Source organism: Phascolarctos cinereus, unplaced genomic scaffold (assembly GCF_003287225.1).
Source record: "Phascolarctos cinereus isolate Bilbo 61053 unplaced genomic scaffold, phaCin_HiC Scaffold_9;HRSCAF=440, whole genome shotgun sequence".
In the NCBI taxonomy this organism is placed as follows: domain Eukaryota; kingdom Metazoa; phylum Chordata; class Mammalia; order Diprotodontia; family Phascolarctidae; genus Phascolarctos; species Phascolarctos cinereus.
In genome coordinates, this window is record NW_027556402.1 from 240,913,820 (window position 1) to 240,939,817 (window position 25,998).

Below are 25,998 nucleotides of genomic sequence, written 5' to 3' on the forward strand. Positions count from 1 at the left end.
ACCTGACAAGGAAGGTGATTTGCAAACCTCAAAGTGGTATGGAAATGGGCTACTATCTTTATGATTACCAACATCATTGCTTGGATTTAGAGAGCATCTTTTTGAAAAGTTTTAATGATAACTTTTACATTTCCTAGACAACCTCTTCCTCTTCTTCCACTGAATACTTCTTTTTAACATCTTGCTGTTCAGTTGTTTCAATTGTGTCCGAATCTCCGTGACCCCGTTAGGGGTTTTCTTGGCAGAGACACTAGAGTGATTTGCCATTTCTTTCTCCAGTTCATTTTACCGATGAGGAAACTGAGGCAAACAGGGTGATGTGACTAGCCCAGGGTCACACAGCTAGTGTTTGAGGCCACATTTGAACTCAGGTCTTTGTGACTCCACGCCTGACACTCTATCCACTGCACTCTATCCACCTAACTGCCATTTTTAACACACACACAAAGGTTCAAAGCTAGCCTTATCTCACAATATATGGAACATTCTACGCTGTAGACCCCAACCTCTTAAGAAGGTCTTGGGGTATTTGGGGCATTGTGTGAAAGTGCTGAAGATACTAAGAAACCAAACGTAGTCCCTGCCCTCAAAGGATGTACATTCTAAAGTGGGGAGACAACATGCAAAAACGGAGGTTTTCCACCAGATGAAGGGGGTCTGTTCATCATCTCTCCTATGGGACGAAGATCGGCCATTGAATTAATCTGAATTCAGCACCATGGTACGGACAGGGGCTCCTCATAGTTCAATCTATCAAGTCCCAGCTCTGGGGTCACAGCTCCTAGGTTCAAATCCCGTTCCTAACACCATCTGTTTGACCTTGGTTGAGTCACTCTCCATCGGCCTCAGTTTCCTCATCTGTAAAACAAGAAGATTAGAGTTTTCTTCTAGATTTCTGATCTTATACTTTTCAGAGATGTTTTCATTCGTTATCATTGTAGCCATCATGCAAATTGTTCTCCTGGTTCTACTTTGTCTGTTCTCCATGGAGACTATCTTTTCCCTCCCCCTCCCCGCAAAGGACACGCACTTTTCTTCCCAGCATCCCCAAGAGGGAAGGGAAAGTGGGTGTTATCGGTCCATTTGATGGACGGGGAAACCAAGGCACAGAACCACCTGGCTAAGCGTATTGAAAACTGAGATGAATCCGGATCTAAGACACTGGATGTAGAGGGTGGGGCTGAGAGAGATTTCAGGCTAAGGCAGAGCCACCAGCTGTAGTTTTCTCCAAAACGGGCACAGCAGGGGGTGAAGGATCCTGGGGAGATAGTGATGGAGGTCTTAAGTGCATTTCACAGGTGCTGAAAAACCAATGCATGCTGATTATACACCCGGGGAGCCACACATTACCACCTAGCTTGGGGCTCTGAGGGCTTTCATCGGCCAGCTCTGAGCAGAGAAAGCCAGCGTGGCGTATCTTGGCTAAACCAGCACGGACAGGACCTTGGAGTGATGGGGATCCATCGATCAATTAGTTCATTGCTAAACACTTATTAATTGCTTACTGTGTGCCAAGCAGGATGCTAGGTACTGGGGATACAAAGAGAAAATTTAAAAAAAACTGATCTTGTCAGCTAGGTGGCACTGTTGTGCCTGGAGTGCTGGGTTTAGATTAGGGAAGACCTGAGTTCAAATCCAACCTCAGAAATTTACTAGCTCTGTGACCCTGGGCAAGTCACTTAATCCCTGTCTGCCTCAGTTTCCTCAATTATAAAATGGGGATAGAAATAGCACCTACTTCTCAGGGTTGTTGTGAGGACCAAACAAGGTATTGGTAAAGCATTTAGTGTGGCACCTGGAACATAGTAGGTGCTTAATAAATGCTGGTTTCTCTGCTTAAGGAGTTCATAGTTTCAAAGGGGTGAACGCATATATTACACATATATGTACACACATATACACATTATATATATGTATATTACATGTATGTTGTGAAATAAAAATAGAAGGTTATTGGAAGAGGGAAGGCATGAGCAGCTGGGGAAAATAGATACCTGAGCTGAGGCTTGAAGGAAAATAGGGATTCTGAGAGGCTGAGAAGAAGGGGGAGAACATTTCTGGCATGGGGATGAAGGGTGGAGACAGCAAGGGCCGTTTGATTGGACCGTAGAGGGCACAAAAAAAAAAGAAATATGTGATAAGGCTAAAAAAGTATCCTGAAGACAGGTGGTAGAGGACTTTAAATACCCAATCAAGAGGTTTGTGTTTGATCCTGAAGGTAGTAGGGAGCCAAGGGGGGTTATTGAGAGAGGAGAGTAATTATCATCTAGACTGTGAGTACTATCATTGTGAGGACAGGGCCAAGCCTAATATTCTTTCTGTTCTCCCACATCAGGGACTTGTCCCCCTTTGAAGTGAGAGGACCACTTTGAATGCCAGAAGATTTCTCAGACCTCCATACCCTAGTGGCTGCGCTGTTTATTAGTGAAGATAAAAAAGACAGTGGCTGACAGGAAGATATAGATTCCTGGTTCCCTTGTTGGAAGGAACTCTGGAGCGGAGTTATAATTAGGGCGAGATAACTAGGGGTCAGAATTTAGAAAGCGCTGATAAAGCCTTCCCAATACAATCAGGGGTGAAGCCAGAATGCCCATGGTCACCTCTACCATTTAATATTGTACTGGAAATGTTAGCTTCAGCAATAAGAGAAGAAAAGGAAATCGAAGGAATTAGGATAGGGAATGAGGAAACAAAACAAGCACTCTCTGCAGATGACATGATGGTATACTTACAGAACCCTAGAGAATTGACTGAAAAACTACTTGAAATAATTAACAACTTTAGCAAAATTGCAGATTATAAGACAAACCCACATCAATCATCAGCATTTCTATATATTACCAACAAAGTCCAGCAGCAAGAGACAGAAAGAGAAATGCCATTTTAAGTAACTGTAGACAATATGAAATACTTGGGAGTCTGCCTGCCAAGACAAACCCAGGAACTATATGAACACAACTATAAAACGCTTTTCACACCAATGAAATCAGATCTCTGCCTCCAGTCTGGATCTCTTTCCAAGCTCTAGTCCTTCATCACCAGCTACCTCTTGGACATTTTAGACTGAAAAGCAAACTCAATCAAACTCACAGTGTCCCAAAGAGAACTCATAATCTTTTCCCTCTTCTGATCTTGCCTGTTCTGTTGAGAATACCACCATCTGTCTGAGTCACCCAGGTTCAAAAAGTCAGCCTCGATTTCTTCCTCTCCTTCCTATATCTCACTGTACCTTCCTCCATCCTATCAGTTGCTGTGACTTGTTCTCCACAATATCTCTGCCATCAATAACACTCCTCTCTCTATATACAGATGACCACCTTAGGGGCAGCTAGGTGGTGCAGTGGATAGAGCACTGGCCTTGGATTCAGGAGGAGTTCAAATCTGGCCTCAGACACATAATACTTACTAGCTGTGTGACCCTGGGCAAGTCACTTAACCTCATTGCCTAACCAAAAAAAAAAAAAATAACACAGGGACACACTGGAGAAGAAAATGGCAAACCACGCTAGTATCTTTGCCAAGAAAACTCCAAAATGGCGTCATGAAGAGTTGGACATGATTGAATGACCAAACAACAGCAACCTTAGTTCAGACTCTTTTCATTTTTTTTTGCAAGGCAATGAGGGTTAAGTGACTTGCCCAGGGTCACACAGCTAGTGAGTGCTATGTGTCTGAGGCTGGATTTGAACTCAGGTCCTCCTGACTCCAGGGCCAGTGCTTTATCCACTGTGCCATATAGCTGCCTCTCCCTTTTCACTTCTTACCTAGGTTATTATAATAGGTTAATATAACCTATTACAAAATAATTATAATCTTTGTTGATGTCCCTGCCTTACATCTCTTCCCCTTCCAATCCACCTTCTGCACAATTGCCAAAGTGATCTCCCTAAAGCACAGGTAGCTCCCCTGCTCAATGATGTCCAGCAGCTCCCCATTACCTCTAGGATTAAATACAAGCTCCTGTCTTTGGCATAGAAAACCCTTCACAACCTGGCTCCGACCCAGCTCCCAACCTCTTTCAGATACCTTCGTCCCTTTCATGCTCTCTTAGGTCCAGCCAAAGTGGCTTTCCTGATGTTCTTCACACATGTCATCGCCCATTCCTGTGCCTTTGCACAGGGAATGTACTCTCTTAATTTCTGATCTTAGAATCTCTCGTTTCTTTTAAAGCTTAGCTCAAGAGTAAGCCACATGAGTTCTTTCCTGATTGTTCCAGCTGCTACAGCCTCTCTCTCCAAATTATCCTGCATTTATTTTGAGTATATTTACATGTGTACATGAATATGTATATTATATCTAGCTTCAGACACTTCCTGGCTGTGTGACTCCACTTATGTTCTGTCTGCCTCAGTTTATTCACTTGTAAAATGGCAATGGCTGAAGCATTTACCTCTCAGGGTTGCTGTGAGGATGAAATGAGAGAAGATTTGTAAAAAAAAAGGGTTATGTAAATGCTAGTTATTATGTGGATACATGTTGTATCTCCTAATAAAATGTGGTTTTACTGAAGAACAGGACGGTTTCATTTTTGTCTCTGCTTCTCTAGTGCCCAGAATGTTTGGTGCTTAAAAATGCTTTTCCTCCTCCCTCTTATGCTCACTTTGAGACTGAGAGAGAGGAGTTGAAGATGGCGTCGAGGACGGTGGGGCCCTCCTCACTCTCTGGGAAATTGAAAGGAGGGGAGGGTTTGGGGGAGAGGTAAGGAGTTCTGCTTTGAACAGGTTGCCTTTGAGATGCCTAGAGGCATTCGGAGATGAGTGAGCTCAAAAGCAAGATCAGGGCTTGCTGTATAGATCTGGGTGTCGTTGGCATAGAGATGACCATTGAACCCGTGGGAGCTGATGAGCTCTTCAGAGCTGGAGGGAATCTCAGAAGAGAGCATCTTGGAAGGGACCTTAGAACATCAGGGGTCAGGGAAGAGACAGCTATTGACTGATTCTGAGGGGTTTTCTTGTTGCACCATACTTCCTCATATCAATGGATGGACAAGTATGTATTGGGACCTCATTAGCCAGCCCTTCCATTACATAAGCACCCATCATATTAGGCTGCACAGTGGGGCAAGAGTTCAGAGTCCCCAAGTCACTAAGCATTTATTAAGCACTTACTATATGTCAGGCACTGTGCTGAGCACTGGGGATACAAAGAAAGGCAAAAGGCAGTCCCTGCCCTCAAGGAGCCCACAATCTGATGGGGAGGAAACATACAAACAACTGGGTACAAACAAATGACATACAGGATGAAGAGGGAAATAGTCAACAGAGGGGAAGCACTAGGATTGAGAGGCACTGGGGAAGGCTTTCTGTGCAAGGTAGGATCTTCATTGTGACTTGAAGGAATCCAGGGAAGTCCAGGAGGCAGAGATGAGGAAGGAGAGAATTCCAGTCATGGAGGACAGCCGGAGAAAATGCCTACAGCTGAGAGATGGAGTGTCGTGCTTGGGGAACATTGGGGTGGTTGGTGTCACTGGATGAAAGAGTGGGGGATGTGAGTGAGTGCGTATAAAGTATGAGAAGAGCAGAAAGGTAGGAGGGGGCTCGGTTATGAAGGGCTCTGAATGCCAGAGGATTTTATATTTGATCCTGGAGACAGAGAGAGACACTGGAGTTTGTAGAGTTGAGAGGTAACATGTGGGGGTTTAGGAAAATCACTTTGGCAGCTAAATGGAGGATGCAGTGGAGTAGGGAGAGACCTGAGGCAGGGGGACCCATCAGAAGTCCAAGTACGAGGTGATGAGGGCCTGAGCCAGGGTGGTAGCAATGCCAGAGAAGAGAAGGGGGCAGATCTGAGAGATGCTGAAGAGGTGAAATTGATAGATCTTGACAACAGATTGGACACGGGAGGGGGGAGAAACAGTGAGGAGTTGAGGTGACTCCTGGGTTGTGACCTGAGGGATTGGGAGGATGGTTTTGCTCTTGATTGTAATAGGGGAGTCAAGTTGGGGCAGGGCTTAGGGGAAAGATAATAAGTTCAGTTTTGAACATGTCAAGTTTGTCTACTGGACATTTAGTTCGAGAGCTCTGGAAGGCAGTTCGCTATTTGAAGCTGGAAGGGACCTTAGTGGTTAAGTCTAATCCCCCATTTTACAGATGCATCTGGAGTCAGACGACCTGGGTTTAAACTCTAATTCTACTTCTTACCAGCTCTAGGATTTCAACAAGTTGCTTCCTTTCTGGACTTCGATTTTCCAACCTATATAATATATGGTTGGCTATTATTAGATGACTGATTGATTGATTTCTTCTGGCTCTTTTCTCCAAACCTCCCATGTGTGCACACACCCTTATGCCATCTATACAGCTTGGTCTAGCCCATGGCTCTGTGGATCCCAAGGCTCTAGAAATCAGAGACTAATAGACTTCTCTAGCCCAAGAACTGAGGCTGAGAATCATCTCTCCTCTCCACAGTCCTCGTGGGCCCCCAGCTAACAGGGGCTTTGGTGAGTGGCTCTGTGCCTGGAACCGTGTCAGCTGCTGGCACCAAGGGGCAGTGCCAGCTAACCTCGAAGGCTCCTTTCAGTCTGCAGGCTATGTGACCAGGACCAGAGGCTGAAGGAGCTGTGGCAGAAAGGTGGCAGAGACCCAGACACTGTGCAGAACCAGAAGAGGGAGGGAGGAGGTGGTGGGGCCCACAGGGCAGGGCACAGCCTTTTTCCTGGATGCCAGGGACTGCTAACTGGGTCAGACCCAGGAAATGGTGCTCTACCAGACCCTGGGCAGAAAGAGTCCCCGAGTTCTTCCACCCGATCTCAGCCGAGGCAATGCCCAACATTACAACCTCAGGTAAGCCACTACCCCTCTCAGGGCCTCACTTTCTTGTACTTTAAAAATGAGGAGATTGGATCTCTAAGGACCTTCCCAGTTCTTAATGTAAGAAGAGAATGTGGTACAGTGGAAAGAGAGATGGATTTGCAGTCAGAGGATGCCCTGGGTTCAGATCCTGCTTCTGTGTGACCTTGGGCAAGTTGCTTAACCTCTCTGGGCCTAAGTTCCCTCATCTGTGAAACGAAGAGGTTGGACTAGGTGGAGGGTGGGAAAACTGTGATGTCCAGGCCATGCAGCCCTCTAGGTCCTCAAGTGTGGCCTCGAAGGGGGACCTAGAGGGCCTTGAGTCCCCACCCCTGGACTAGAGGGTCCTTCCAGGCCTCTAATCCAGTGACAGCAGCCCCCTCGATGTTCCACAAACAAGACACTTATCTCTCAGCTCTGGGCATTTTCTCTGGCTCTCCTCCGTGCCTGGAATTCTCTCCCTCCCCATCTCTGCCTCTTGGGCTTCCCTGGATTCCTTCAAGTCACAGCTAAAGGCCTCTTCTAGCTCAGCTGGAGATTTGTGATTCTGGGAAACATAGCCTGGCTCACTGGCCCCTGTGAAACAACCATGGGATCATCTACCATTGGGCTTTAGCTGAGGTGGCCTCGGAAGGGCCGGAAATATGAATCCTATCATCAGATCATAGATTTAGAACTAGAAAAAAAACCTCCTCATTTTATAGATCAGGGTGGTAAGACCCAGACTGAGTAAGGAACTTAGCCAAAGTCATGCAGCTAATAAGTAGCAGAGGCAGCATTTGCACCCAGGGCCTTGGACTCCAAAGCCAAAGTTCTTTCCACTGTATCAGGCTATGCTGTGCCCTCCCCCAACACACACAGGAAGCAGGGGAGCTTCTGGCCCTCCCCCTGCTATTGCTATGGCAGCTGGAAGTTTTTCAACCTTCATCAATCAAGTCCTCCCCCATTCATTCCTGTTTACCCCCCCTACACATGCATCCACAGAGCCAGGATAAACAGTCTCTCCTTAGTCATCAGAGCCTGAGCTGCTCAGCCTCTGCTCCCCAAGCTGCAGGCCTCTCTTTCTCTCCCCTCCACTAACTGCTCAGTTCTTGCTCTAGGCCCGTGGGGAGAGATGCTAGTTTCAGCCTCTCTTTCCTGCTTCCCCCAGCCAGGTCAGACTGGGACCACCCAGGGAGAAACCCAGCCGGCTCCAGGCAGCTCCCCACCCATGCACAACAGCTTGGCTTTCAGTCAAAACCTGGGAAGTTAGTGAGGGGAAAGGAAAGAGAAAGAGGGAGGTGGGAAAGGGCCTGGGAATCAGAAAACCAGGGTCACAGGAAGACAGAATCTCCCATTTGGAGGGGACCTCAGAGCCCATGTGTTCCAACCTGTACTTGACCAACGCCCCCACCAAGGAGTCAGGCAATCTGGGCTTGAAGGCCCCCAACAAAACCGCTTCCCCTGGAAAGTGGTTCCACTTTGGTAGAGCTCTGATTAACAGGAAGGCTCCGCACTGAAAACGAGTCTATATCTGATTTTGTTGTCATTTCCCTCATTGCTCCTACTTCTAACCTCTGGGATCCAGCAGTAAAGTTTCATTCTTCTTCCGCAACATCCCCCTTCCAGTGCTTAAGAAAACTATCAGCTCTGACCAGGCTTTCAACCTTTTCTAGGATGAATATTCTCAGCTCCTTCCACTGAGCTCTTTTCTGGCATTTTCTTCTTTTTTTGGGAGTAAGTATGTGTTCGCATCTGAATGTCTTTCTCTTATGTGAATTTTTAAAAAATGTTGTAGTGGTCCCCCTTTTAATTTTGGCATCACTTCTGCTAACCAGCGAATTAAAAGCAGAGAAAGAGAGGGAGACAAAGAGACACAGAGAGAGATACACACAGAGACAGAGAGAGACACACAGAGACAGAGAGACAGAGAACGGGAGGGAGGGAAAGAGAAAGAAAAGAAGGAAAGAAGGAAGGAAGGAAGGAAGGAAGGACCTTGATAACGAATAAGAATGGTTAAGCACAATGAATCCACTCAGTGGCCATATTAAAAAGCGTATGCACCTTTCTCAACTTTGTGTTGATCGCTTCTGGCAGGAGATAGGTAACACTCTTCATCGCGGGTTATCTGGATATATGGTTGCTCGCTGCATTGATCCAAGGTCCCATTTTTCAAAGTTGTTTTTCTTTAAAACGTTGCTCTCTTTGTATGAATTGTGCTCCTGGTCTGCTCACTTCATGCTTCATCAGTTCCCATTATCCGAGATTCTCTGAAATCATCTCTTTGGTCACTTACGCTGCCATAATGTTCCATTACATTCTCGTGTCACAATTTGTCCCTCCATTTCCCTACTGCTTGAAAAACAACTTAAGAAGCCCTATTAGGTTAAAAATCTTTTCCCTTCTTTCAATTCCACCTTCAGGATAACGAAGTTTGTTTTGCTCACAACTATTCCCTCTCTGATGTTATCCTTCTTAATGCCACCCTCTTTTGGTCTCTGCCTTTCCACCCCATCTCCCCTCTCAGTCGCGTCCAACTCTTCCTGAACCCATTCGGGGTTTTCTGGGCAAAGATACTGGAGTGGTTTGCAATTTCCTTCTCTAGCTCATTCTACAGATGAGGTGAACAGGGTGAGTGACTTCCCCAGGATCACACAGCTGGTAAGTGTTTGAGGCCAGGTTTGAACTCAGGAAGATGAGTATTCCTGACTCCAGGCGGAGCTCTCTATCCAGTGCTCCATCCAGCTGCTCATGCCAGCTTCACCAAGTCTTAAAAATAGAATTAAAATCAATTTTCAATTTTATAATTCCCCCCTTTGATCCTTGAGAGACCCTGTCTCCCATGAGTCACTAATCCTGATTAAAATGACAAGTCAGAGTATAGTAAAAATCAAGCACATCTGTCAATCCGCAATGATTAGTAAAGCTGAAGCGATGGTTATAGAAACAAAAAAATGCTGGGGAAAAGAGTAGTATTTTTGCTTGTTCTAATGCTGTTCTAATGTTCTAATGCTGTTCTAATGTTCTAATGCTTGTTCAAATCCCCATATATTGGAATAAGGACTAAAAAACATTTATCTGAGATATTCTACTTTAATAGGACTAACTTGAGAGAGATGGCCCCCAAACCATTAAGCTTAGTCTTTGATCTTTGAGACCTCGAAAGACTGACAAATTGACCAATTCCTTGGGGGCAGTCCCTTTTGGTAAGTAGGCCTTGCAGAAACATAGAGAAGGAATGAGAAGGAAGGGTGAACATTCAGTCTCTTTCCTAGTAACGTAGCCTCAATGTCCAGTTCATCAGCACCTTAAATCTTCAGGCTCAGATGTCTTATGTAGGCGTCTGGTTTCTGAAAACATCTCCCCTTGGGCATTCTGGAATGTCTTAGAAGATGGGCTTCTCTGATTCAGGTTACTTGTAGAGATTCTTAGATGTTTCTGCTAAAATTATAGTCAGGAAGGCCAAATGTTGGTGCCCCAAAGCTCTTTTAAGTTCCACAAGGGCAGTGGGGTGTTGTAGGCTCAAGCTGTAGACATCCAGAACCTAATCTTCATGTCACTCCTTGATTGAAACAAACTTCTCTCCTTTCAGGGTCAAGAAGAAAGTTCGAATTTGTGAAGTGTCTTTGAAATCCTACTGAAGCTGACTTCTAGTGGTCTGACACCTTTAAAACTTAAGCTCAGAAGAAATTGGGGCTGGGAGGGAGACTCAGGCCATTGGTTGTAGTCCTTCATGGCAAAGCCCCTGGTCGTGAGCTCCTGCAGAGCTTTTTCAGGGACCATTCTCCCCACTCCCTTCCCTTTAAGGGTTGCCCTGCTCCCATCCCAGGTTGAAAATTAGGGTAAACTGAGGAACAATGGTCCAAGCATGACCAATTTGTTAGCCTAGTAGTAACCAATAAATTGGGTCAATGACCTCTCCCAATGACCAAAGATCCGTATATATATTTTTGTATGCATTTGTCATCTCCTCTATTAGAATATGAGCTTCTTGCACATAGGGATTGTTTCATTCTTTCGTGTTTCATTCCCCGGTGGGTAGCATAGGCACTTAGTAAATGTTTTTTTTTCAGGTGGTTGATTGAGAGACAAGATATCTACAGTGTCCTAGGTCAGAGGCTCAGGACCCTGTGGGACTAAGAAGTGGCGGGGAGAAACAGGTTTGCCCTGGACACTGCACAGCTAGGCAGGTGCCTACCTATTGGAGAACAGCTAGAAATAGCTCTAGAGGTGGTGTGTGTCTATTTCAGGGGGTTCTTAATCCAGTTTTAAAAAAAATTTTGATAACTGTATTTCAATAGCACTGGTTTCTTTTGTAATCCTTTGTAATTAAAAACATAGATGGCCTCAAGGGATATGAACCTCTGAGAAGAAATCCTAGATTCTACCTGACTTCCAGAAGGGTCCGTGACTTACAAAAAGATTAAGAGCCCTTGGTGTACTTAGAGGTTGACAGGAGGGAGCAGGTGAATGGTCCTAGTTGGATTTCATATAATTAGATATCTAGAGCTGGAAGGGACCTTGGTAGTCGGTCCAGTAAACTCATTTAACAGATGAGGAAAATAGGGCCCAGGGAGATGAATTCGGCACGCATTGCCAAAGTGTTCCAGTTACCGTACTAGTCATTGGGGACACGAGATCACTCAAGGGCAGGGTTAGGATTTAAATACAGATCCTTTGACTCTGGGCAGCCAGGTGACTCACTGGATAGAACACTGGGCTGGAGTCAGGAACACCTGAGTTCAAATCCAGCCTCAGACACTTATTAGCTACGTGACCCTGAGCACACCACTTCACCTTGTTTCCTCATACGTAAAATGAGCTAGAAAAGGAAATGGCAAACAATTCCTGTATCTTTGCCTAGAAAACTCCAAATGAGGTCACAAAGAGTCTGACCATGACTGAAATGACTTAACATCAATTTCTGACTCTAAATTCAGCTAAATCCTCAGCCTTTCCCATGTGGAATGGCTTGTAATGAATGGCTGTAAAATCTGACTCTGTCACTACAGCTTTTCTTAATCTAGAGTATCTGAGTTCCTCCTGGTTTCTCTTGGTGAAGAAATCACCCAGGGTGGGACACATGGGGTGCGGTATCATGATACCATGCAGTACTTGGCCCCATTCAAATAGAATTGTTCAAATGGAGATTGATGGTGCTGCCTCAGCAGAACAAGATTCTTGAGTGGGGCTAAGCCTTAACACACATCCTCGCCCAATCTCTCTTGCTGACATGTCCTTGTTTATGATTCCCTAGAGATCAGGGGTGTGGTCTGGGGTCAGGGAACAGTGTTTTCTTTTTTTTTTCTTTTTTTCTATTAAAAAATGTATTAATTTATTTTGATTTATCAACAATCACTTCCATATGCTTTTGAGTTGAAAATTTTTCTCCCCCTTTTTTCCCCCCACCCTCCCCAAGATGGCGCACAATCTGATATAGGCTTTACATTTACATACCCATTAAACATATTTTCACATTAGTGAAGTTGTAAGTAAAAATTAAAACCAATAGGAGGAACCATCAGAAAGATGAAACAAAACTCAACAGAAGGTAAAAATAAGTGATAGCGATTCGACTTCCATAGTTCTTTCTTTGGATGTGGACATCATTTTCCATCCCGACACCTCTGGAGATGTCTTAGATCCTTGTAATGTTGAGAAGGGTTCAGTTTAACAATATTAGTCATTGCATAACATGGCTGTTATTGTGTATAAAGTCCTCTTGGTTCTACTCACATCACTCAGCATCAGACCATATAAGTCTTTCCAGGTTTTTCTGAAGTCAGCCTGTTCATCATTTCTTATAGCACAATAGTATTCCATTACATTCATATACTACAACTTGCTCAGCCATTCCCCAATTGATGGGTATCCTCTTAATTTCCAATTCTTTGCCACCACAAAAAGAGCTGCTATGAATATTTTTGTACATATGGGTCCTTTTCCCATTTGTATGATCTCTTTGGGATATAGCCCTAGAAGTGCTATTGCTGGATCAAAGGGTATGCACTTTTTGTAGCCCTTTAGGCATAGTTCCAAATTGTTCTCCAAAATGGTTGGATCATTTCACAACTCCATCAACAATGTATTAGAGGGAACAGTGTTTTCTCAGGGCTCAACCCACATCAGAGGTCATAAATTTAGGATTGGAAGGGACCTTAGATCTAGAGATCTGGTGGGAAAAATGAGTCCCAGAGAGGGGGGAGTGACTTGTCCAAGGTTACTCTGTTGGTAAATAGTAGAACTGGGGTTCTGCTAAAAGACCCAGGTCTTTTGACTCCAAATCCAGTGCCTTGTCTTCTCAGTTTCCTTAGCTCCAAGATGTCAGAGAGCATGATAGTTGCAGAGTCATCATAATGATAAGTCCCACTTTTAAGACTCTGTAAGTTGTAAAGAATGAATTCCATGTAACTGCCCTATGATGTGAGCATGGCAAATATGATCACCCCCATTTTATATATTCTAAGACAAGATTTAGAGATGCCATGTTATACCCAAGATCGTATCACTCAAAATGGCCGAATCCACGATTCTAACCTCTGCTTCTCTTAGCTCAAAACCTTGCTATTAGCCTCATGTATTAGACTGAATCTCTTCATGGGTGGAAGAGAGCATAGGGGGTGGGGAATTCTTTGTCTTCAGAAATAGGGTCTTTCCTCCCCACCCCCATATTTCAGCTGCTGTACCCTCCCTCAGCTTTATCTAAGCTATCCCTGCTGACTCCTCAGATCTCTCCAGCCCCTCCACCCTCCACTTCTGTTTCCTTTCTTTAATCAGTGGTGAGCAGGGGGCCCAGCCTCTGTTTCCTCCTGTTGCTTTCTCCCTTTTGAAAAAGGCCAAGAAGGTCAATACCCCTCTGCAGTAGACAGGAAACCACCTTATCTATCAACCAGGTGGGGGTGGTTGTTTTCCATCTTTCCTTAGCTCACCACCAGCAAACTACAACTCCCCTATGCTCCACACCCATGGACACTTCTGATTCAAACTGAGAAAGGAGAAGGGCCCTTCTAACCTTTTTCTTTCCAACCCTTGTATTCCTCTGTCACAGATTTTCCCCTGAAATATAAGGGATTGGGAAGACGCAACGCTTACTTAAAAAAGATTGCTTTTTGGATAGGTTATAGTATAAAGAGCCTTAGATTTGAAATTATCAGGGGACATGGGTTAAAATCTCACCCATGACATTTCCTAGCTATGTGACTTTGATTAAGTCACTTCCATGTGAATGTCAGTATCCCCATCCGATGCTACCTCCATCCTCTGCATCCCTAGGGCCACATTTTCTTTGCAGGAGCTGCACAGTCAATCAGCTCTCGCTCTAGGGGATTGACAGTGGTAATCAATCAGCCAGTCATTCAAATAGCATTTCTTAAGAGGCTTCTATGTGTCAGCCATTGCTGCTAAGCACTGGGGAGAAAAGAAAGGGGAAAAAAAATCCCTGCTCTCAAGGAGCTCACAATCTGATAGGGGAGACAATATGTAAACCATGGACAAACAAGATGTGTGCAGGATGAATTAGGGGGAATCTCAGAGGGAAGTCACTAAGACAAGAAGGCGTGGGAAAGCCTTCTTGAAGAAGGTGGGACATTATCTGAGACTCGAAGGAGGCTGAGATGGAGATGAGAAGGGAGAGGGTTCCAGGCATGGTCTGTGTATTGTCTCTCTCGCTGCCTTTCCTCTTTCTCCAGTTTTCCGGCCTCCACACTACGTATAGAATTTCTTTTTAAAGGACAAGTCACAGAAAAAGATTCCAAACTGATTACTTGGCCAAAGCGCTGACTTCAATGGCTCAGCAGTCAACTTACAAGGAGGTCTTTAGTGAGATGCCCTAGGGTTCTGTGCTGGGCTTTTGACTGTTTAGCATTTTATCAGTGATATAGATAAAGACATAGATGGCACAAAATTATCAGTTTGCATGAGACAAAGCTAGAAGGGATGGCTAATACCTTGGGTAGATGACATCAGGATCTAAAGAGATCTTGACTATCTAGAACATCATATCTAATAAGATAACATTTAATAAAGATAAATGTAAAGTCTTACTCTTGGGTTCAAAAAACAAGTTCACAAATGTGAGAGGAGAGAGGCATGACTAGAAAGTGGTTCGCCTGGAAAAAAAAAAACCCAACAGCTCAGAGTGGTTTCACAATATAATATGGCAACTGGAAAAAGCTGATGTGACCATAGGCTGTATTAGGAGAGGTATGATGCCATGCCTAGGACTAGGGAAATTACAGTCCTACTGTGCTCTGCCCCAATCATATCACAAGGCAGCTAGGTGGTACAGTGGATGGAGTGCAAGTCCTGGAGTCAGGAAGATGAGTCTTCCTGAGTTCAAATCCAGCCACAGATACTTACTAGATATGTGGCCCTGGGCAAGTCACTTCACCCTCATTGCCTCAGTTTCCTTATCTGTAAAATAAGCTAGAGAAAGAAATGGCAAACGACTCTAATATCTTTGCCAAGAAAACCCAAAATGGGATCATGAAGAGTAAGTAGAATGTGACCAGGGAAAAAGAAAAGAATCATATCACATTTGGAGTGGTGTCTTCAGTTCTGGGTGCCACAATTCAGGAAGGATATTGACAAGCTAGAAAGTATCCAGAAGATGGCAGCTACAATGTCAATCACCTGTTCTAGTTCTAGACCCTATGGCCCAAGATTGAGCTAGCTTGTTTGGCTGCCAAAGCATGCTGTTGAATCATATTTCACTTACAATCCGCTGAATTCCACAGATCTTTTCCAGGTCAACTGCCTCCCCCATCTTGTATTTGTTAGGTTGACTTTAGGAACCTGAGGCTAAGACTTTACATTTTCTCCTTTGACATTTTGTCTGATTGGATTTGATTCCAGGACCTTAGACTGTGGAAATCTTTTTGGCTCCTGACTTTGTCATTCAGATTATGACTTTACGTCAGCAGTGGCACATTTACCAAGCGTGCATTCTATGCTTTTATTAAAACCATTAATAACATCAAGCTGCATGGGGCCAAACCCATTGCTCTGGACCGCTCCACTATGAGCTTCTTTCCAAGGTGACATCGAGCCATTAACAATTACTCATCAGGTTTGGTCATTCAACCAATTTCAGAATCCACCTATTAGCTAACATTTACATAACATTCTAAGTCTTGCAATGCATCTTCCATATGATATATAGGTTGAGCCTCATAACAACCCTCTGAGAGAACTATTTTTAGCCCCATTTTATAGATGAGGAAACTGAGGCTGAGAGAGGGTAAGTGACTTGCCCAAGGTCACCTAGCTAGTCTCTCTGAGGCAGATTTGAACTTAGGTCATTCTGATTCCAAGTCCAGCTTGCTAGCCACCATGCCACCCAGGTATCCTATTCAGTTTTCTATCTCATATCTTGGCTTATCCCTTCCCTACCCACCACTACTCATTCTTTCTCTATTTCCCCTTTAATATTTTCTTAGTACGCTGCCTCCCACTCTATTTGACATCCTTTTGCCCATACTTTATAGAATTGGGGTCACTTGTGAGGAATATATTTGGGAAATGGGGGTTTTCCCGATGTCTCTTAAGCCACATCAGCAGTTCCATGTTTCATTAAGCATGAGGCCAGACCTATATTCATTTCTTCTCTAAGACACTGCCCCCTTCCTACAGAGATACTGCCCTCTTCCCTGCTCAAACACTGACCCTCCAGAGACAAGCTAAAGCAGGTACCCCATCTTATCAGAAACCTTAATAAATTAATCTTAGTTGCTTAATAAGGGTTGAACTGATTGAAGGTAAGAGTGAATGAAATATCTCTTTGGATGCCCTGTGTTTAGTGCAGGGCCTGGCACACAGCAGGTGCTTAAATGCTAGTTGACTGACTGAAATGGAAAGCTTCTTAAGAACTCTGCCCTGGTATATCAGGCTGCTGTTTTTTTAAATACAAAATCTTTGGACTAATTCCCACAAGTGCTGAGAGCTTTGGTATTAAAGGTAAGGCTGATAAAGTGAGAAAAGAGAAGATTTGAGATTGAAGGTGAAAACAGATTTGCTCTGAATCTGAATAATACCCAAGAGCTTCCAGAATCTTCATCCTGTGTCTTTAAAGCCAAATTTTTGTTGGGGGTGAGGGTGGGGGGAGGAGAAGAATATTTATAGTGCAAGGAGGGAGGGCTCCTTTGTGCTTCTGAGGCCTCTCTGATCATCTGATCATGCTCTGATCATAACTGATCATCTCAGAGGTTTCTGGCCTCTTCAGTTATGCTGTTAAATAAATAGCATAGTGCTCCAGGAAGCAGCTCAAGGGAGAGGCAAGGGAGGTGCTCACAGTAGAAAGAGCTCAGTTTTGAAGTCAGAGAACTCAAATTGTAATTCTGTCTCTGGTGCTCTGTAGGAAGCAGTTTGGTGCAGTGGCTAGAAGCTACCAACCTACCTGGAGTCAAAGACCAGGATTCTATTCCTACCTCCAAACTTGCTGCCTATGCGACCTTGGGAAAATGACTTGGCCTTCCTAGGCCATTGTTTCTTCATCTGTGGGATAGATAATAGTATTATAGATTTAGCCACAGAGGGTATCTAGTGACTTAACCTTAATTTGGAGATAGTGTAGTCATGTTATGTTCTGAATATGAAATCAGAAGACTTGGCTCTGCCACTAATTACCTGCATGACTGTAGGCAAGTCACTTTCCTTTCACAGCCTCAATTATCCCATCAGTAAAATGGGGATGATAATAATACCTACACCTAGCTACTTCACAGGGTTGACCTTAAGAAAGCATTGTATAACCTAGACCCCTGTGAATTAACATATATATATATATTTTTAAATGATTGCTTTAACTTGGCTCCTTTCTACTATCACTCTTCCTCACCCCAGTCCCATTTTGTGATGCCATCTCTGTGTTAAGGGGACCTTATGGCTAAGGTGTCTCAGTGAGGGAACTTCTTCTTTCAACTAAGATCAATACTTAGCCTTCACCCTATCATCTCACAGAGTGGCCTAGGGCCCTGGGTGAGTAGCTTACCCAAGATCTCACTAGCCATACTACTACTACTTTTCTTCTTCTTCTTCTTCTTCTTCTTCTTCTTCTTCTTCTTCTTCTTCTTCTTCTTCTTCTTCTTTCTTCTTCTTCTTCTTCTTCTTCTTCTTCTTTCTTTCTTCTTCTTTTCTTCTTCTTCTTCTTTCTTCTTCTTCTTCTTCTTCTTCTTCTTCTTCTTCTTCTTTCTTCTTCTTCTCTCTTCTTCTTCTTCTTCTCTTCTTCTTCTTCTTCTTCTTCTTTCTTCTTCTTCTTCTTCTTCTTCTTCTTCTTCTTCTTCTTCTTCTTCTTCTTCTTCTTCTTTTTCTTCTTCTTCTTCTCCTCCTCCTTCCTCTAGCCCATTAGCATTTAAAATTTGATATAGAGCAAACAAAAGATAACATAGAAGGTAACAGTGCTCTCTGCAGCCAGAGGTGGTGTTACAGAGTGTAGGGAGAATTTTTTTTTACCCCATTTGCTTCTATCTTCACAAGCACTCATCTGGCCTCTGCTTGGAGACCCCTAGGGAGAAAAAACCTTTTGAAGTAGCCCATTCCACTTTTGGATAGCTCTGATTGCTAGAATACTTTTTCTTTTGTATAGCTTGAAACCCGCTTCTTCAAATACTTGGAAATAGTTATCATGGCCCTCATAAAGCTTCTCTTTTTGATACTCAGTATTTGTTGTTCCTTCAACCAAACTTTGTATGGCTTGGTGTCTAGTGACTTCGCTATGCAGGTTGTTCTATGGATGTGTTCTCACTTGTTCAAGTCCTTCCTAAAATGTGGCACCAAACACAGTGCTTCAGATGCAATATGATACAATGGAGGCATGTCTTATGGTGGAAAAAGCCCTGGCTCTGGTGGCATAAGGTTAAAATCCTGCCTCGCCCTGGCTACCTGTGTCACTTTGGACAATTCATTCAACCTCTCTGGGAGGGCCTTGGTTATCTCACCTATAAAATGAGGTACTTGAATTGCTTGGTCTCTGAGGCCTGTTCCAGCTCTAAATCTCTGAGTCCAACAGAACTTTTATATTCTGGATAGTATGTTTCTCTTAAAGAAGACAATTAATAAATATTTGTTCATTGATTACCATTTCATTGGTCACACCATTGACTCATATTAAGATGTCAGCCTGCTAAACCTTCAGATCTTTTCCAAACAAACCATTATGCAGTTTGCTTGAACTAAATCCTATGCTTTCCATATCTTGTAACTATAAAGTTGGTTTTTTGAACCCAAATGCTAGGACTATCACTATTAGAATTTGTCTTGATCATTTCAGCCCAGGCTGATCTTGATCTTTTTTGGATCCTGACTCTGTCAGCTAACATGCTAGCTAATTCTCCCACCTTCCTATCATCTGCAAATTTGATCAGTCTTACAGCTATGTCTTCCTTCATCTAAGAGTTATTGGTTAAAATTTAGATAGCTCAGTACCAAGGACAGATCCCTCAATTGTTCCACTAGGAACCCCCCCTCTGCTTTGGCATCAACTCAATAGTCATTATTCTGTGGTTCTGGTTCCAATTCATCCATTTTATTTTCCAATCCACATCTCTCCATCTTATCCTCAAGGATTGTACGATAGAGTTTGTGAAAAATTTTGCTGAAATCTAGCTGCCCTACAGCATTAATCTACCATCTTGTAACTTTGTCAAAAAAGGAAATGAAGTTAGTTTCACATGATCTATTCTTGATTAAGCCATTCTTGCCTCTTGTGATCACCATTTCCCCTTTTAAATGCTCACAAACCATCATAAACCATTGCCACGAATGGAAGTCGTGTTGACTGGCATATTGTTTGCAGACCTTCCTCTGTATGATTTTCTCCCTTTTTTGAAATAATCAATACATTTGCCCTCCTCAGGTCCTATGGTACTTTTTTCCTTCTTCATAGTCTTTCATAAATCAGCAGCAGCAGCTCAGCAATCACATGTGTCAAGCCACTCAGTACTCAGGGATGTGGTTCACCTGAATTCAACAAAAACACCAAGCTATTCTCCTCCCAGCTCCTGACTTCTCTTGGTTTTCCATTGTCTATTAACCATTTTTGTTCAGTGCTGACAAAACAGAAGTAAAATTAGGGTTGCATAGTTTGGGTTTCCCTCTGAGGTGTGTTATCATTGTCTCACCAGTGGGTATGCTGATAAATGTTTAACAACTGGGGTGGGTGGTGGAGGTGGGTGGAAGCATTTTAAAGCTTAATCTGCATTTTTAACATTTTCTCCACCATTTTCTTTAGCTTAGGCAATCAACAAGACAATAACCACCCTCTGATTTGTAGCATTTGCTGATTTCTAAGGTGTAAAAGTTCACACTGAAAATTTAACATTTAGCTCTAGAGAGCTGCTTCCAGCTGGTTCTAGCACTGCCCTGGTTTCATCCACCCTAAAGAGGGATACCATCCCTTCTTTCATTTTCCTTTTCCCTCCAACGTAGCTCAAAAATCCTTTCAAAAATTTTCCATAGCATTTATCACCAGTTTCAGCTCACTCTGAGCTTTAGTGTGTTCTAACATTACACCCAGGTCTTGATTCATGCAAATAATGAATCCCCCGAATTCATTATTTGAATTCACATACCAGTTGCCATAGTTTATATAATTATAACTTTGAATAGTGCTAATTTGAATAACATTCACTGTCAGAGGATTTATTATTCGTACTAATTGGTACCTGGCTGCATTCTCAACAGGACTATGCTATGATTTGGTATTCATAGTCCATTATCTGTCCTTGCTTTCTTTCCTCTATTAAGAATTCAGAGATGGCATGGTCATATCATCCCAAAGTTCCCATCATTTCTATTTTAGCAACTAGTTCTCTCCGTGTATATAAAAATCAGGCACCAAATAATAGAGCTCCTTGTCACTTTCTCTATTTTTTGCAGAATTACATTATCATCAAGGTAGATCAAGAATAGAATTCATTATCAGGAGAGAGAGAGAGAGAGAGAGAGAGAGAGAGAGAGAGAGAGAGAGAGAGAGAGAGAGAGAGAGAGAAGAGAAGAGAAGAGAAGAGAAGAAGAGAAGAGAAGAGAAGAGAAGAGAAGAGAAGAGAAGAAGAGAAGAAAAGACAGTGAGAAAGAGGGAGGAAGGGAGAGACAGAAGAGTGAGAGAAGAGATGAGAGACAGAGGTAAGAGAGAGGGAGAAAGAGAGAAAGGAGAGAAGAGACAGAGAGAGAAGAGAGAGAAAGAAAGAGAGGGCAAGAAAAGAAAAAGAAAGGGGGAGGGAGGGAGAGAGAGAGAGAGAGAGAGAGAGAGAGAGAGAGAGAGAGAGAGAGAGAGAGAGAGAGAGAGAGAGAGAGAGAGAGAGAGAGAAATAGAAAGGGAGAATCTCTTTGTAAAAAAAGAAAGGGAGAATCTGTTTGCAATAGATAAAACTCATTCCCTGTCACATAGTAAGTGCTTTAAAAATGCATATTGATGACTTCCTTTTCCATAAAGTATAGTCTTCTAGGGCCATTTTCCAATCATGAGTCCCAGCATAACAAATCCCAGCAATATTTCATCGTTGCATTAAAATCTCTTCCCATTGTTTCTTATTCCTACTTTATCCATTTTGTATAGACATTTGAGGTCATGGGCGTTATTTTTGGCTTCCTAAGTATTGTTTCCTGTGAACTGGTTTCCTTCACTGCTATTTTTCTCCATATATTGTGTCTACTACTTTCCATGGTATTGTAGATTTGATGTATATGTTTCTTCTTCCTCTCTTCCCCCTTTCAGCTAAAAGCCTTTGATCATACTTGAAAGACTTTGTGAAAACTTATGGAAGGTATGTGTTGCCTATATAAGTTATATGTGTCTACAAGGGCTGTCCTAATGTGACTTAGAGAGAGACATGAATGGATTATCCCCAGGATCTTTCCCACCCTTTCTGAGGGAGACTTTGGTCCCTACCTGGAGCGGAGCCAGAGGAGGGGTCACAAAGTTGGCTGTTCTGCTCCCCTAAGGAAGAGTAGACTAGAATTACAACTATCTTTACTTCTCTTAAATATTACTCATTTAAGGGAAATGAATTTTGGGTTCCAGCTGCTTTTTTCATCACAATCTCTTAAAAAGGAAGGTGTGCAACTTGAAGGTGTGGTTCTTTCCCACCAAATGCTAGTTATATGAAAGACCATCACAGATAGTGAATAGTAATTAATTTATCCAAGCAGATAGAAAACAAAACTCAGAGAAGTCATACAAATTAAAATATTCCAAATGATACACAGAGTGAGTGAATTCCCCCACTTAGAGTAAGGTAGGTGTGTGTGTGTGTGTGTGTGTGTGTGTGTGTGTGTGTGTGTATGTGTGTGTGTGTGAGAGAGAGGGAGAGAGAGAGAGAGAGAGAGAGAGAGAGAGAGAGAGAGAGAGAGAGAGAAGGAGAGAATCAGAGAGTCCTCAATTTCACCAAAGGAAATGTCCTAAAGTTCCTAGGGAGATAAGGACATGTTGGAGTATGGTGCTACATGTCTGTAATCTAAAATCTGTTCTGTTTTACTCAAGATTTCTTCCTGAAGAAGGCCAGGGACCACATGCATCCTCCCTCAAAGCAGAAATGAAGTAAACGTTCTCTCTTGTCCCAAGTTCTCAGGCCAATGTCACCCTTATGGAGACATTCAGTGTTGAATCCTTTCCACCAGTGAGGAGAGTCTTATGCAATGACCCAGGCTTGAACCCCAGGTTTTACATATTTCTTATTGGACCTTCATTAGGTGTACTCTGCTCTTGGCCAAGATTTTCCTTAAAGAAGGTCTGGAACCACATGCATCCTCCCTCAAAGCAGGAAGTAAAAGGTGGGAGAATGATTTTTTTTCAGCTATGGTTCAAAAATTTCCATCTTTTTCTTAGACCCCATCTTCTTAGCAGAAGTTCACTGCACCAGTCTTCCTCTCTATGTGGAAACCTCTCCACCTATGTTCAGCAGCAGCTATGAGAATGCCATTAAGGTCTTCAGTTTCTTGCCCAGAGTTTCATAACCCCTAGCAGGGCTCTCTGGCCACCCACTCTATATTCATGGGAGTCATAATGACTTTTGCCAACATGCCCCAGGAGGACATCCAACCTACCTATTGTTTATGTGAGCTTTGCAAAGGGCCTCTTCCAGAGCCCTCAGGAGGAAGTAACAGTTACTTCTGCTTGTCTCTTCTTCTCTTCCAGTGACACCTGTGGACGTCATCATTCCGCAGAGAAGTTCCTTCCTCCTAAGAGGGTCCAGCTTCCCCTCCAGGGGAGGAAACACGTCAGTCACTTAACTTAGAATGGTAAGATCTAAGATCACTTGGAGTAAGAAGGGTTCTTAGCCATTTTTGTGTCCTGGATCTAATGTTGTTCCAGTAAAGGTTTAATGTTCTGCTCTCTTGGGTGGGGTGTGTGTGTGTGTGTGTGGGGAAGGATGCATGACATACTTTTCAGATGAATTTGCATAATTAACATTTTCTCTATAACTTTCTTAAGTATAGAATAGAAGATCAGTAACAAAGTAAATTGATACCTGATTTGACACCCTGATTGTAAATACTCACTCTGAAAATTTAACACTCAGCTCTTGTGATTGGTTCCAGCTGTCTCCAGTACACACGCCTGGACCCCTTTGGCCTGGTAAAGCCTATGGACCTTCTTTCAGATTAATGTTTTTTTTTTAAATAGTTTTGTTAAAGCTGATTTAATTATTTAATTATTATTTAATTAATTTATTATTTTTGTTATTTATGCATTCATATTATGTATAACATTATATAAATAATATGACAATATGTAATGTGCTACATAATATATTATTATTTCATTAATAAATATTATTTAAAGTTTAAATGTTTTGTTTCATATTACAAACATTGACATGTTTGTACCCTTACCGCATTTGTTCTCTTGTAACAAAGTAAGACAATTAAGCCAAACTTGAAATACTGTGACCTCATCTGAAAATGAATGTAACATGCCACATCTGTAGTATTCTCCCATCTCTTTATTTTTTAAAAAATTATTTTAACAGAAACCTACTTTCTCTCCCTCTCATCCCCTCAACCTAGTGTAAAAAAAAGAAACAAATTCCATGTAATAAATATGCATAATCCAGCAAAACAGACTCTCTCATTAGCTGCATACAAATGTGGACTATATATGTATATTTTTGTGTACATACATATAAAATTTTGCACCCTAAATCTATCTCTCTCTGTCAGAATATAAGTTGTATGTTTCATCGTGGATGGAATCATGGACAGCCATTGCATCACTCCCAGTTCTTAAAGCTTCCAAAGTTGCTTGTCTTTATAATATCGCTGTTACAGAACTTGTTCCCTTGGTATTCATTTCCTTCTTCACCAGTTTATAAAAGTCTTTAAAAACTATTTTTGTAATAATGATGTTATGGTATAAATTGTTCTGTTTATGCTTCTTCTACTCTGATCCTATTTATACAGATCTTTCCATGTCTCTTTGCAATAATGTATTGCCACATTTCTTTCAGCACAATAGTATCCCATCTCATTCCTATACCACCATCTTTGATTAATAGATATCCCTTTAACTTCCAGAGTTTTGTTTTATTTTGTTTTTGCTGCGGCAAAAGGAACTGCTATAAATATTTCTGTAAATATAGGATCTTTCCTCCATTTCTTTGATCTTTTTCTGGGATAGGCCTAATATAGCTGGTTCAAAGGGCATTCATTGTTTATAAATTTTTTATATATAATTCCTAACTCCTTTCCAGAATGGAAAGCCATTCAAAGCTTTACCAAGAGTTTGTATTCATGTGCCTATTTTCTCACAGTGCCTCCAACATTTTTCACTTTCCTTTTTTGTCATCTTTGCTACTCTGAGAGGTGTGAAATGGAATTTCAGAATTGCTTTAATTTGCATTTCTCTAATTAGCAGTGATCTGAGCATTTTTTCCTCTCCCATATTGCTATAGATAGCCTGGGTTTCTTCCCTTAAGAACTGTCTGTTCTCTCATTTATCAAATGGGGAATAGCTCTTACTCTTACAAATTTAAATTAGTTCTTCATATATATTGGAAAGGAGACCTTTATCAGAGAAACTCTCTATAAAGCTTCCCCCCCCAGTTCATTTTTAAACTACTAAAGCATTATTTTATAGAACAAAAAAGGGTAAATTTTTTTTTTAAAAGGCAAAGTATCTCAAGGGAAATAATAAAAAGAAGTGGAAATAATGGGGACTTGGTAGTGCCAGATCTTGAACTATATCCTGAAGCAGTAATTAAGTGGCAACAAGATGGCGCAATGGATAGAGTGCCAGGCCAAGAGGCAGCAAGACCCAAGTTCAAATCTGGCCTCAGACAATTACTAGCTGTGTGACCCGGACAAGACACCACTGTTTGCCTCATTCTCCTCATCTGTAAAATGGGGATAATGGTAGCTCTTACCTGCAGGGTTGTTGCGAGGATTACATGGATAATAATTGCAAAGCACTTAGTACAGTGCCTGGCACGGAGTAAGTGCTAGATAAACGTTAGCTGTTATTATTATTATTGTTTCACAAAACAATTTGACACTGTTTTAAAAATAGAGAGATCAATGAGTGGAATAAATTAGCTAACTGACATTCAGAAACAAATGTATTTGGTGCGTAGTATTTGATAAACACTGTGAACCTAGCTAGATAAGCATTTGTTATTTGACAAAAACTGTTGGGAAATTGAACAGAAGTATGGAAAAAGTTAGGTTTAGACCAACATCTTATACTTTATATCAAGATAAGCTCCAAATACATAGATGGTGTAAATATAAAAGGTCACATGCTAAACAAATTTAAGAAATGTGGACAAAGTTACCTTTCAGGTATTCAGAACAGAAGAAAAGTGTATGAACAAACAAGATGGAGACGATCATAGATGGGAAGGTGGATAACTTTGATTACAAAAAATTAGAGTTTTTGCACAAATAAATCCAATGAAGCTAAAATTAAAAGAGTGTTTTTAAATTTAGAAATAAAATATGCAGGGTTACAAAAATAATCTTGAAATACAGCTATCTGTATCTCTCTCTCTCTCTCTGGCTGCCTGGCTCTTTCTCCAGCTTAAAAACCTCTCATTCTAGATCTATCTCCTCATTTGTAAAGTGAAGAAAAAGGAGGCTCTGAGAGTGACAGAGACTTGCTCGAGGTGGCCAAGCAGGAAATGGAAGCCAGGTTTTCTGCCTCCCAATCCAGGGCTCTTCCCATGATACTATGCCTCTTCCCTTCAGCTTGTATTATATTTGGGTTACTTTCCAACCTCCTGACCCAGGTCAAGAATTCCTT

General features: G+C 42.3%; 1 long non-coding RNA gene across 1 annotated transcript; it reads left to right on the top strand.

Annotated features, from left to right (window-relative positions):
* The first annotated feature begins 6,652 nt into the window (after nucleotides 1-6,652).
* Nucleotides 6,653-23,482, top strand: LOC110224035 (uncharacterized). Its single transcript, XR_002328845.2, has 5 exons — nucleotides 6,653-6,782; nucleotides 21,478-21,526; nucleotides 22,452-22,532; nucleotides 22,897-23,000; nucleotides 23,301-23,482. It is a non-coding gene; the product is annotated as an uncharacterized LOC110224035 (long non-coding RNA).
* Nucleotides 23,483-25,998: the final 2,516 nt, after the last annotated feature.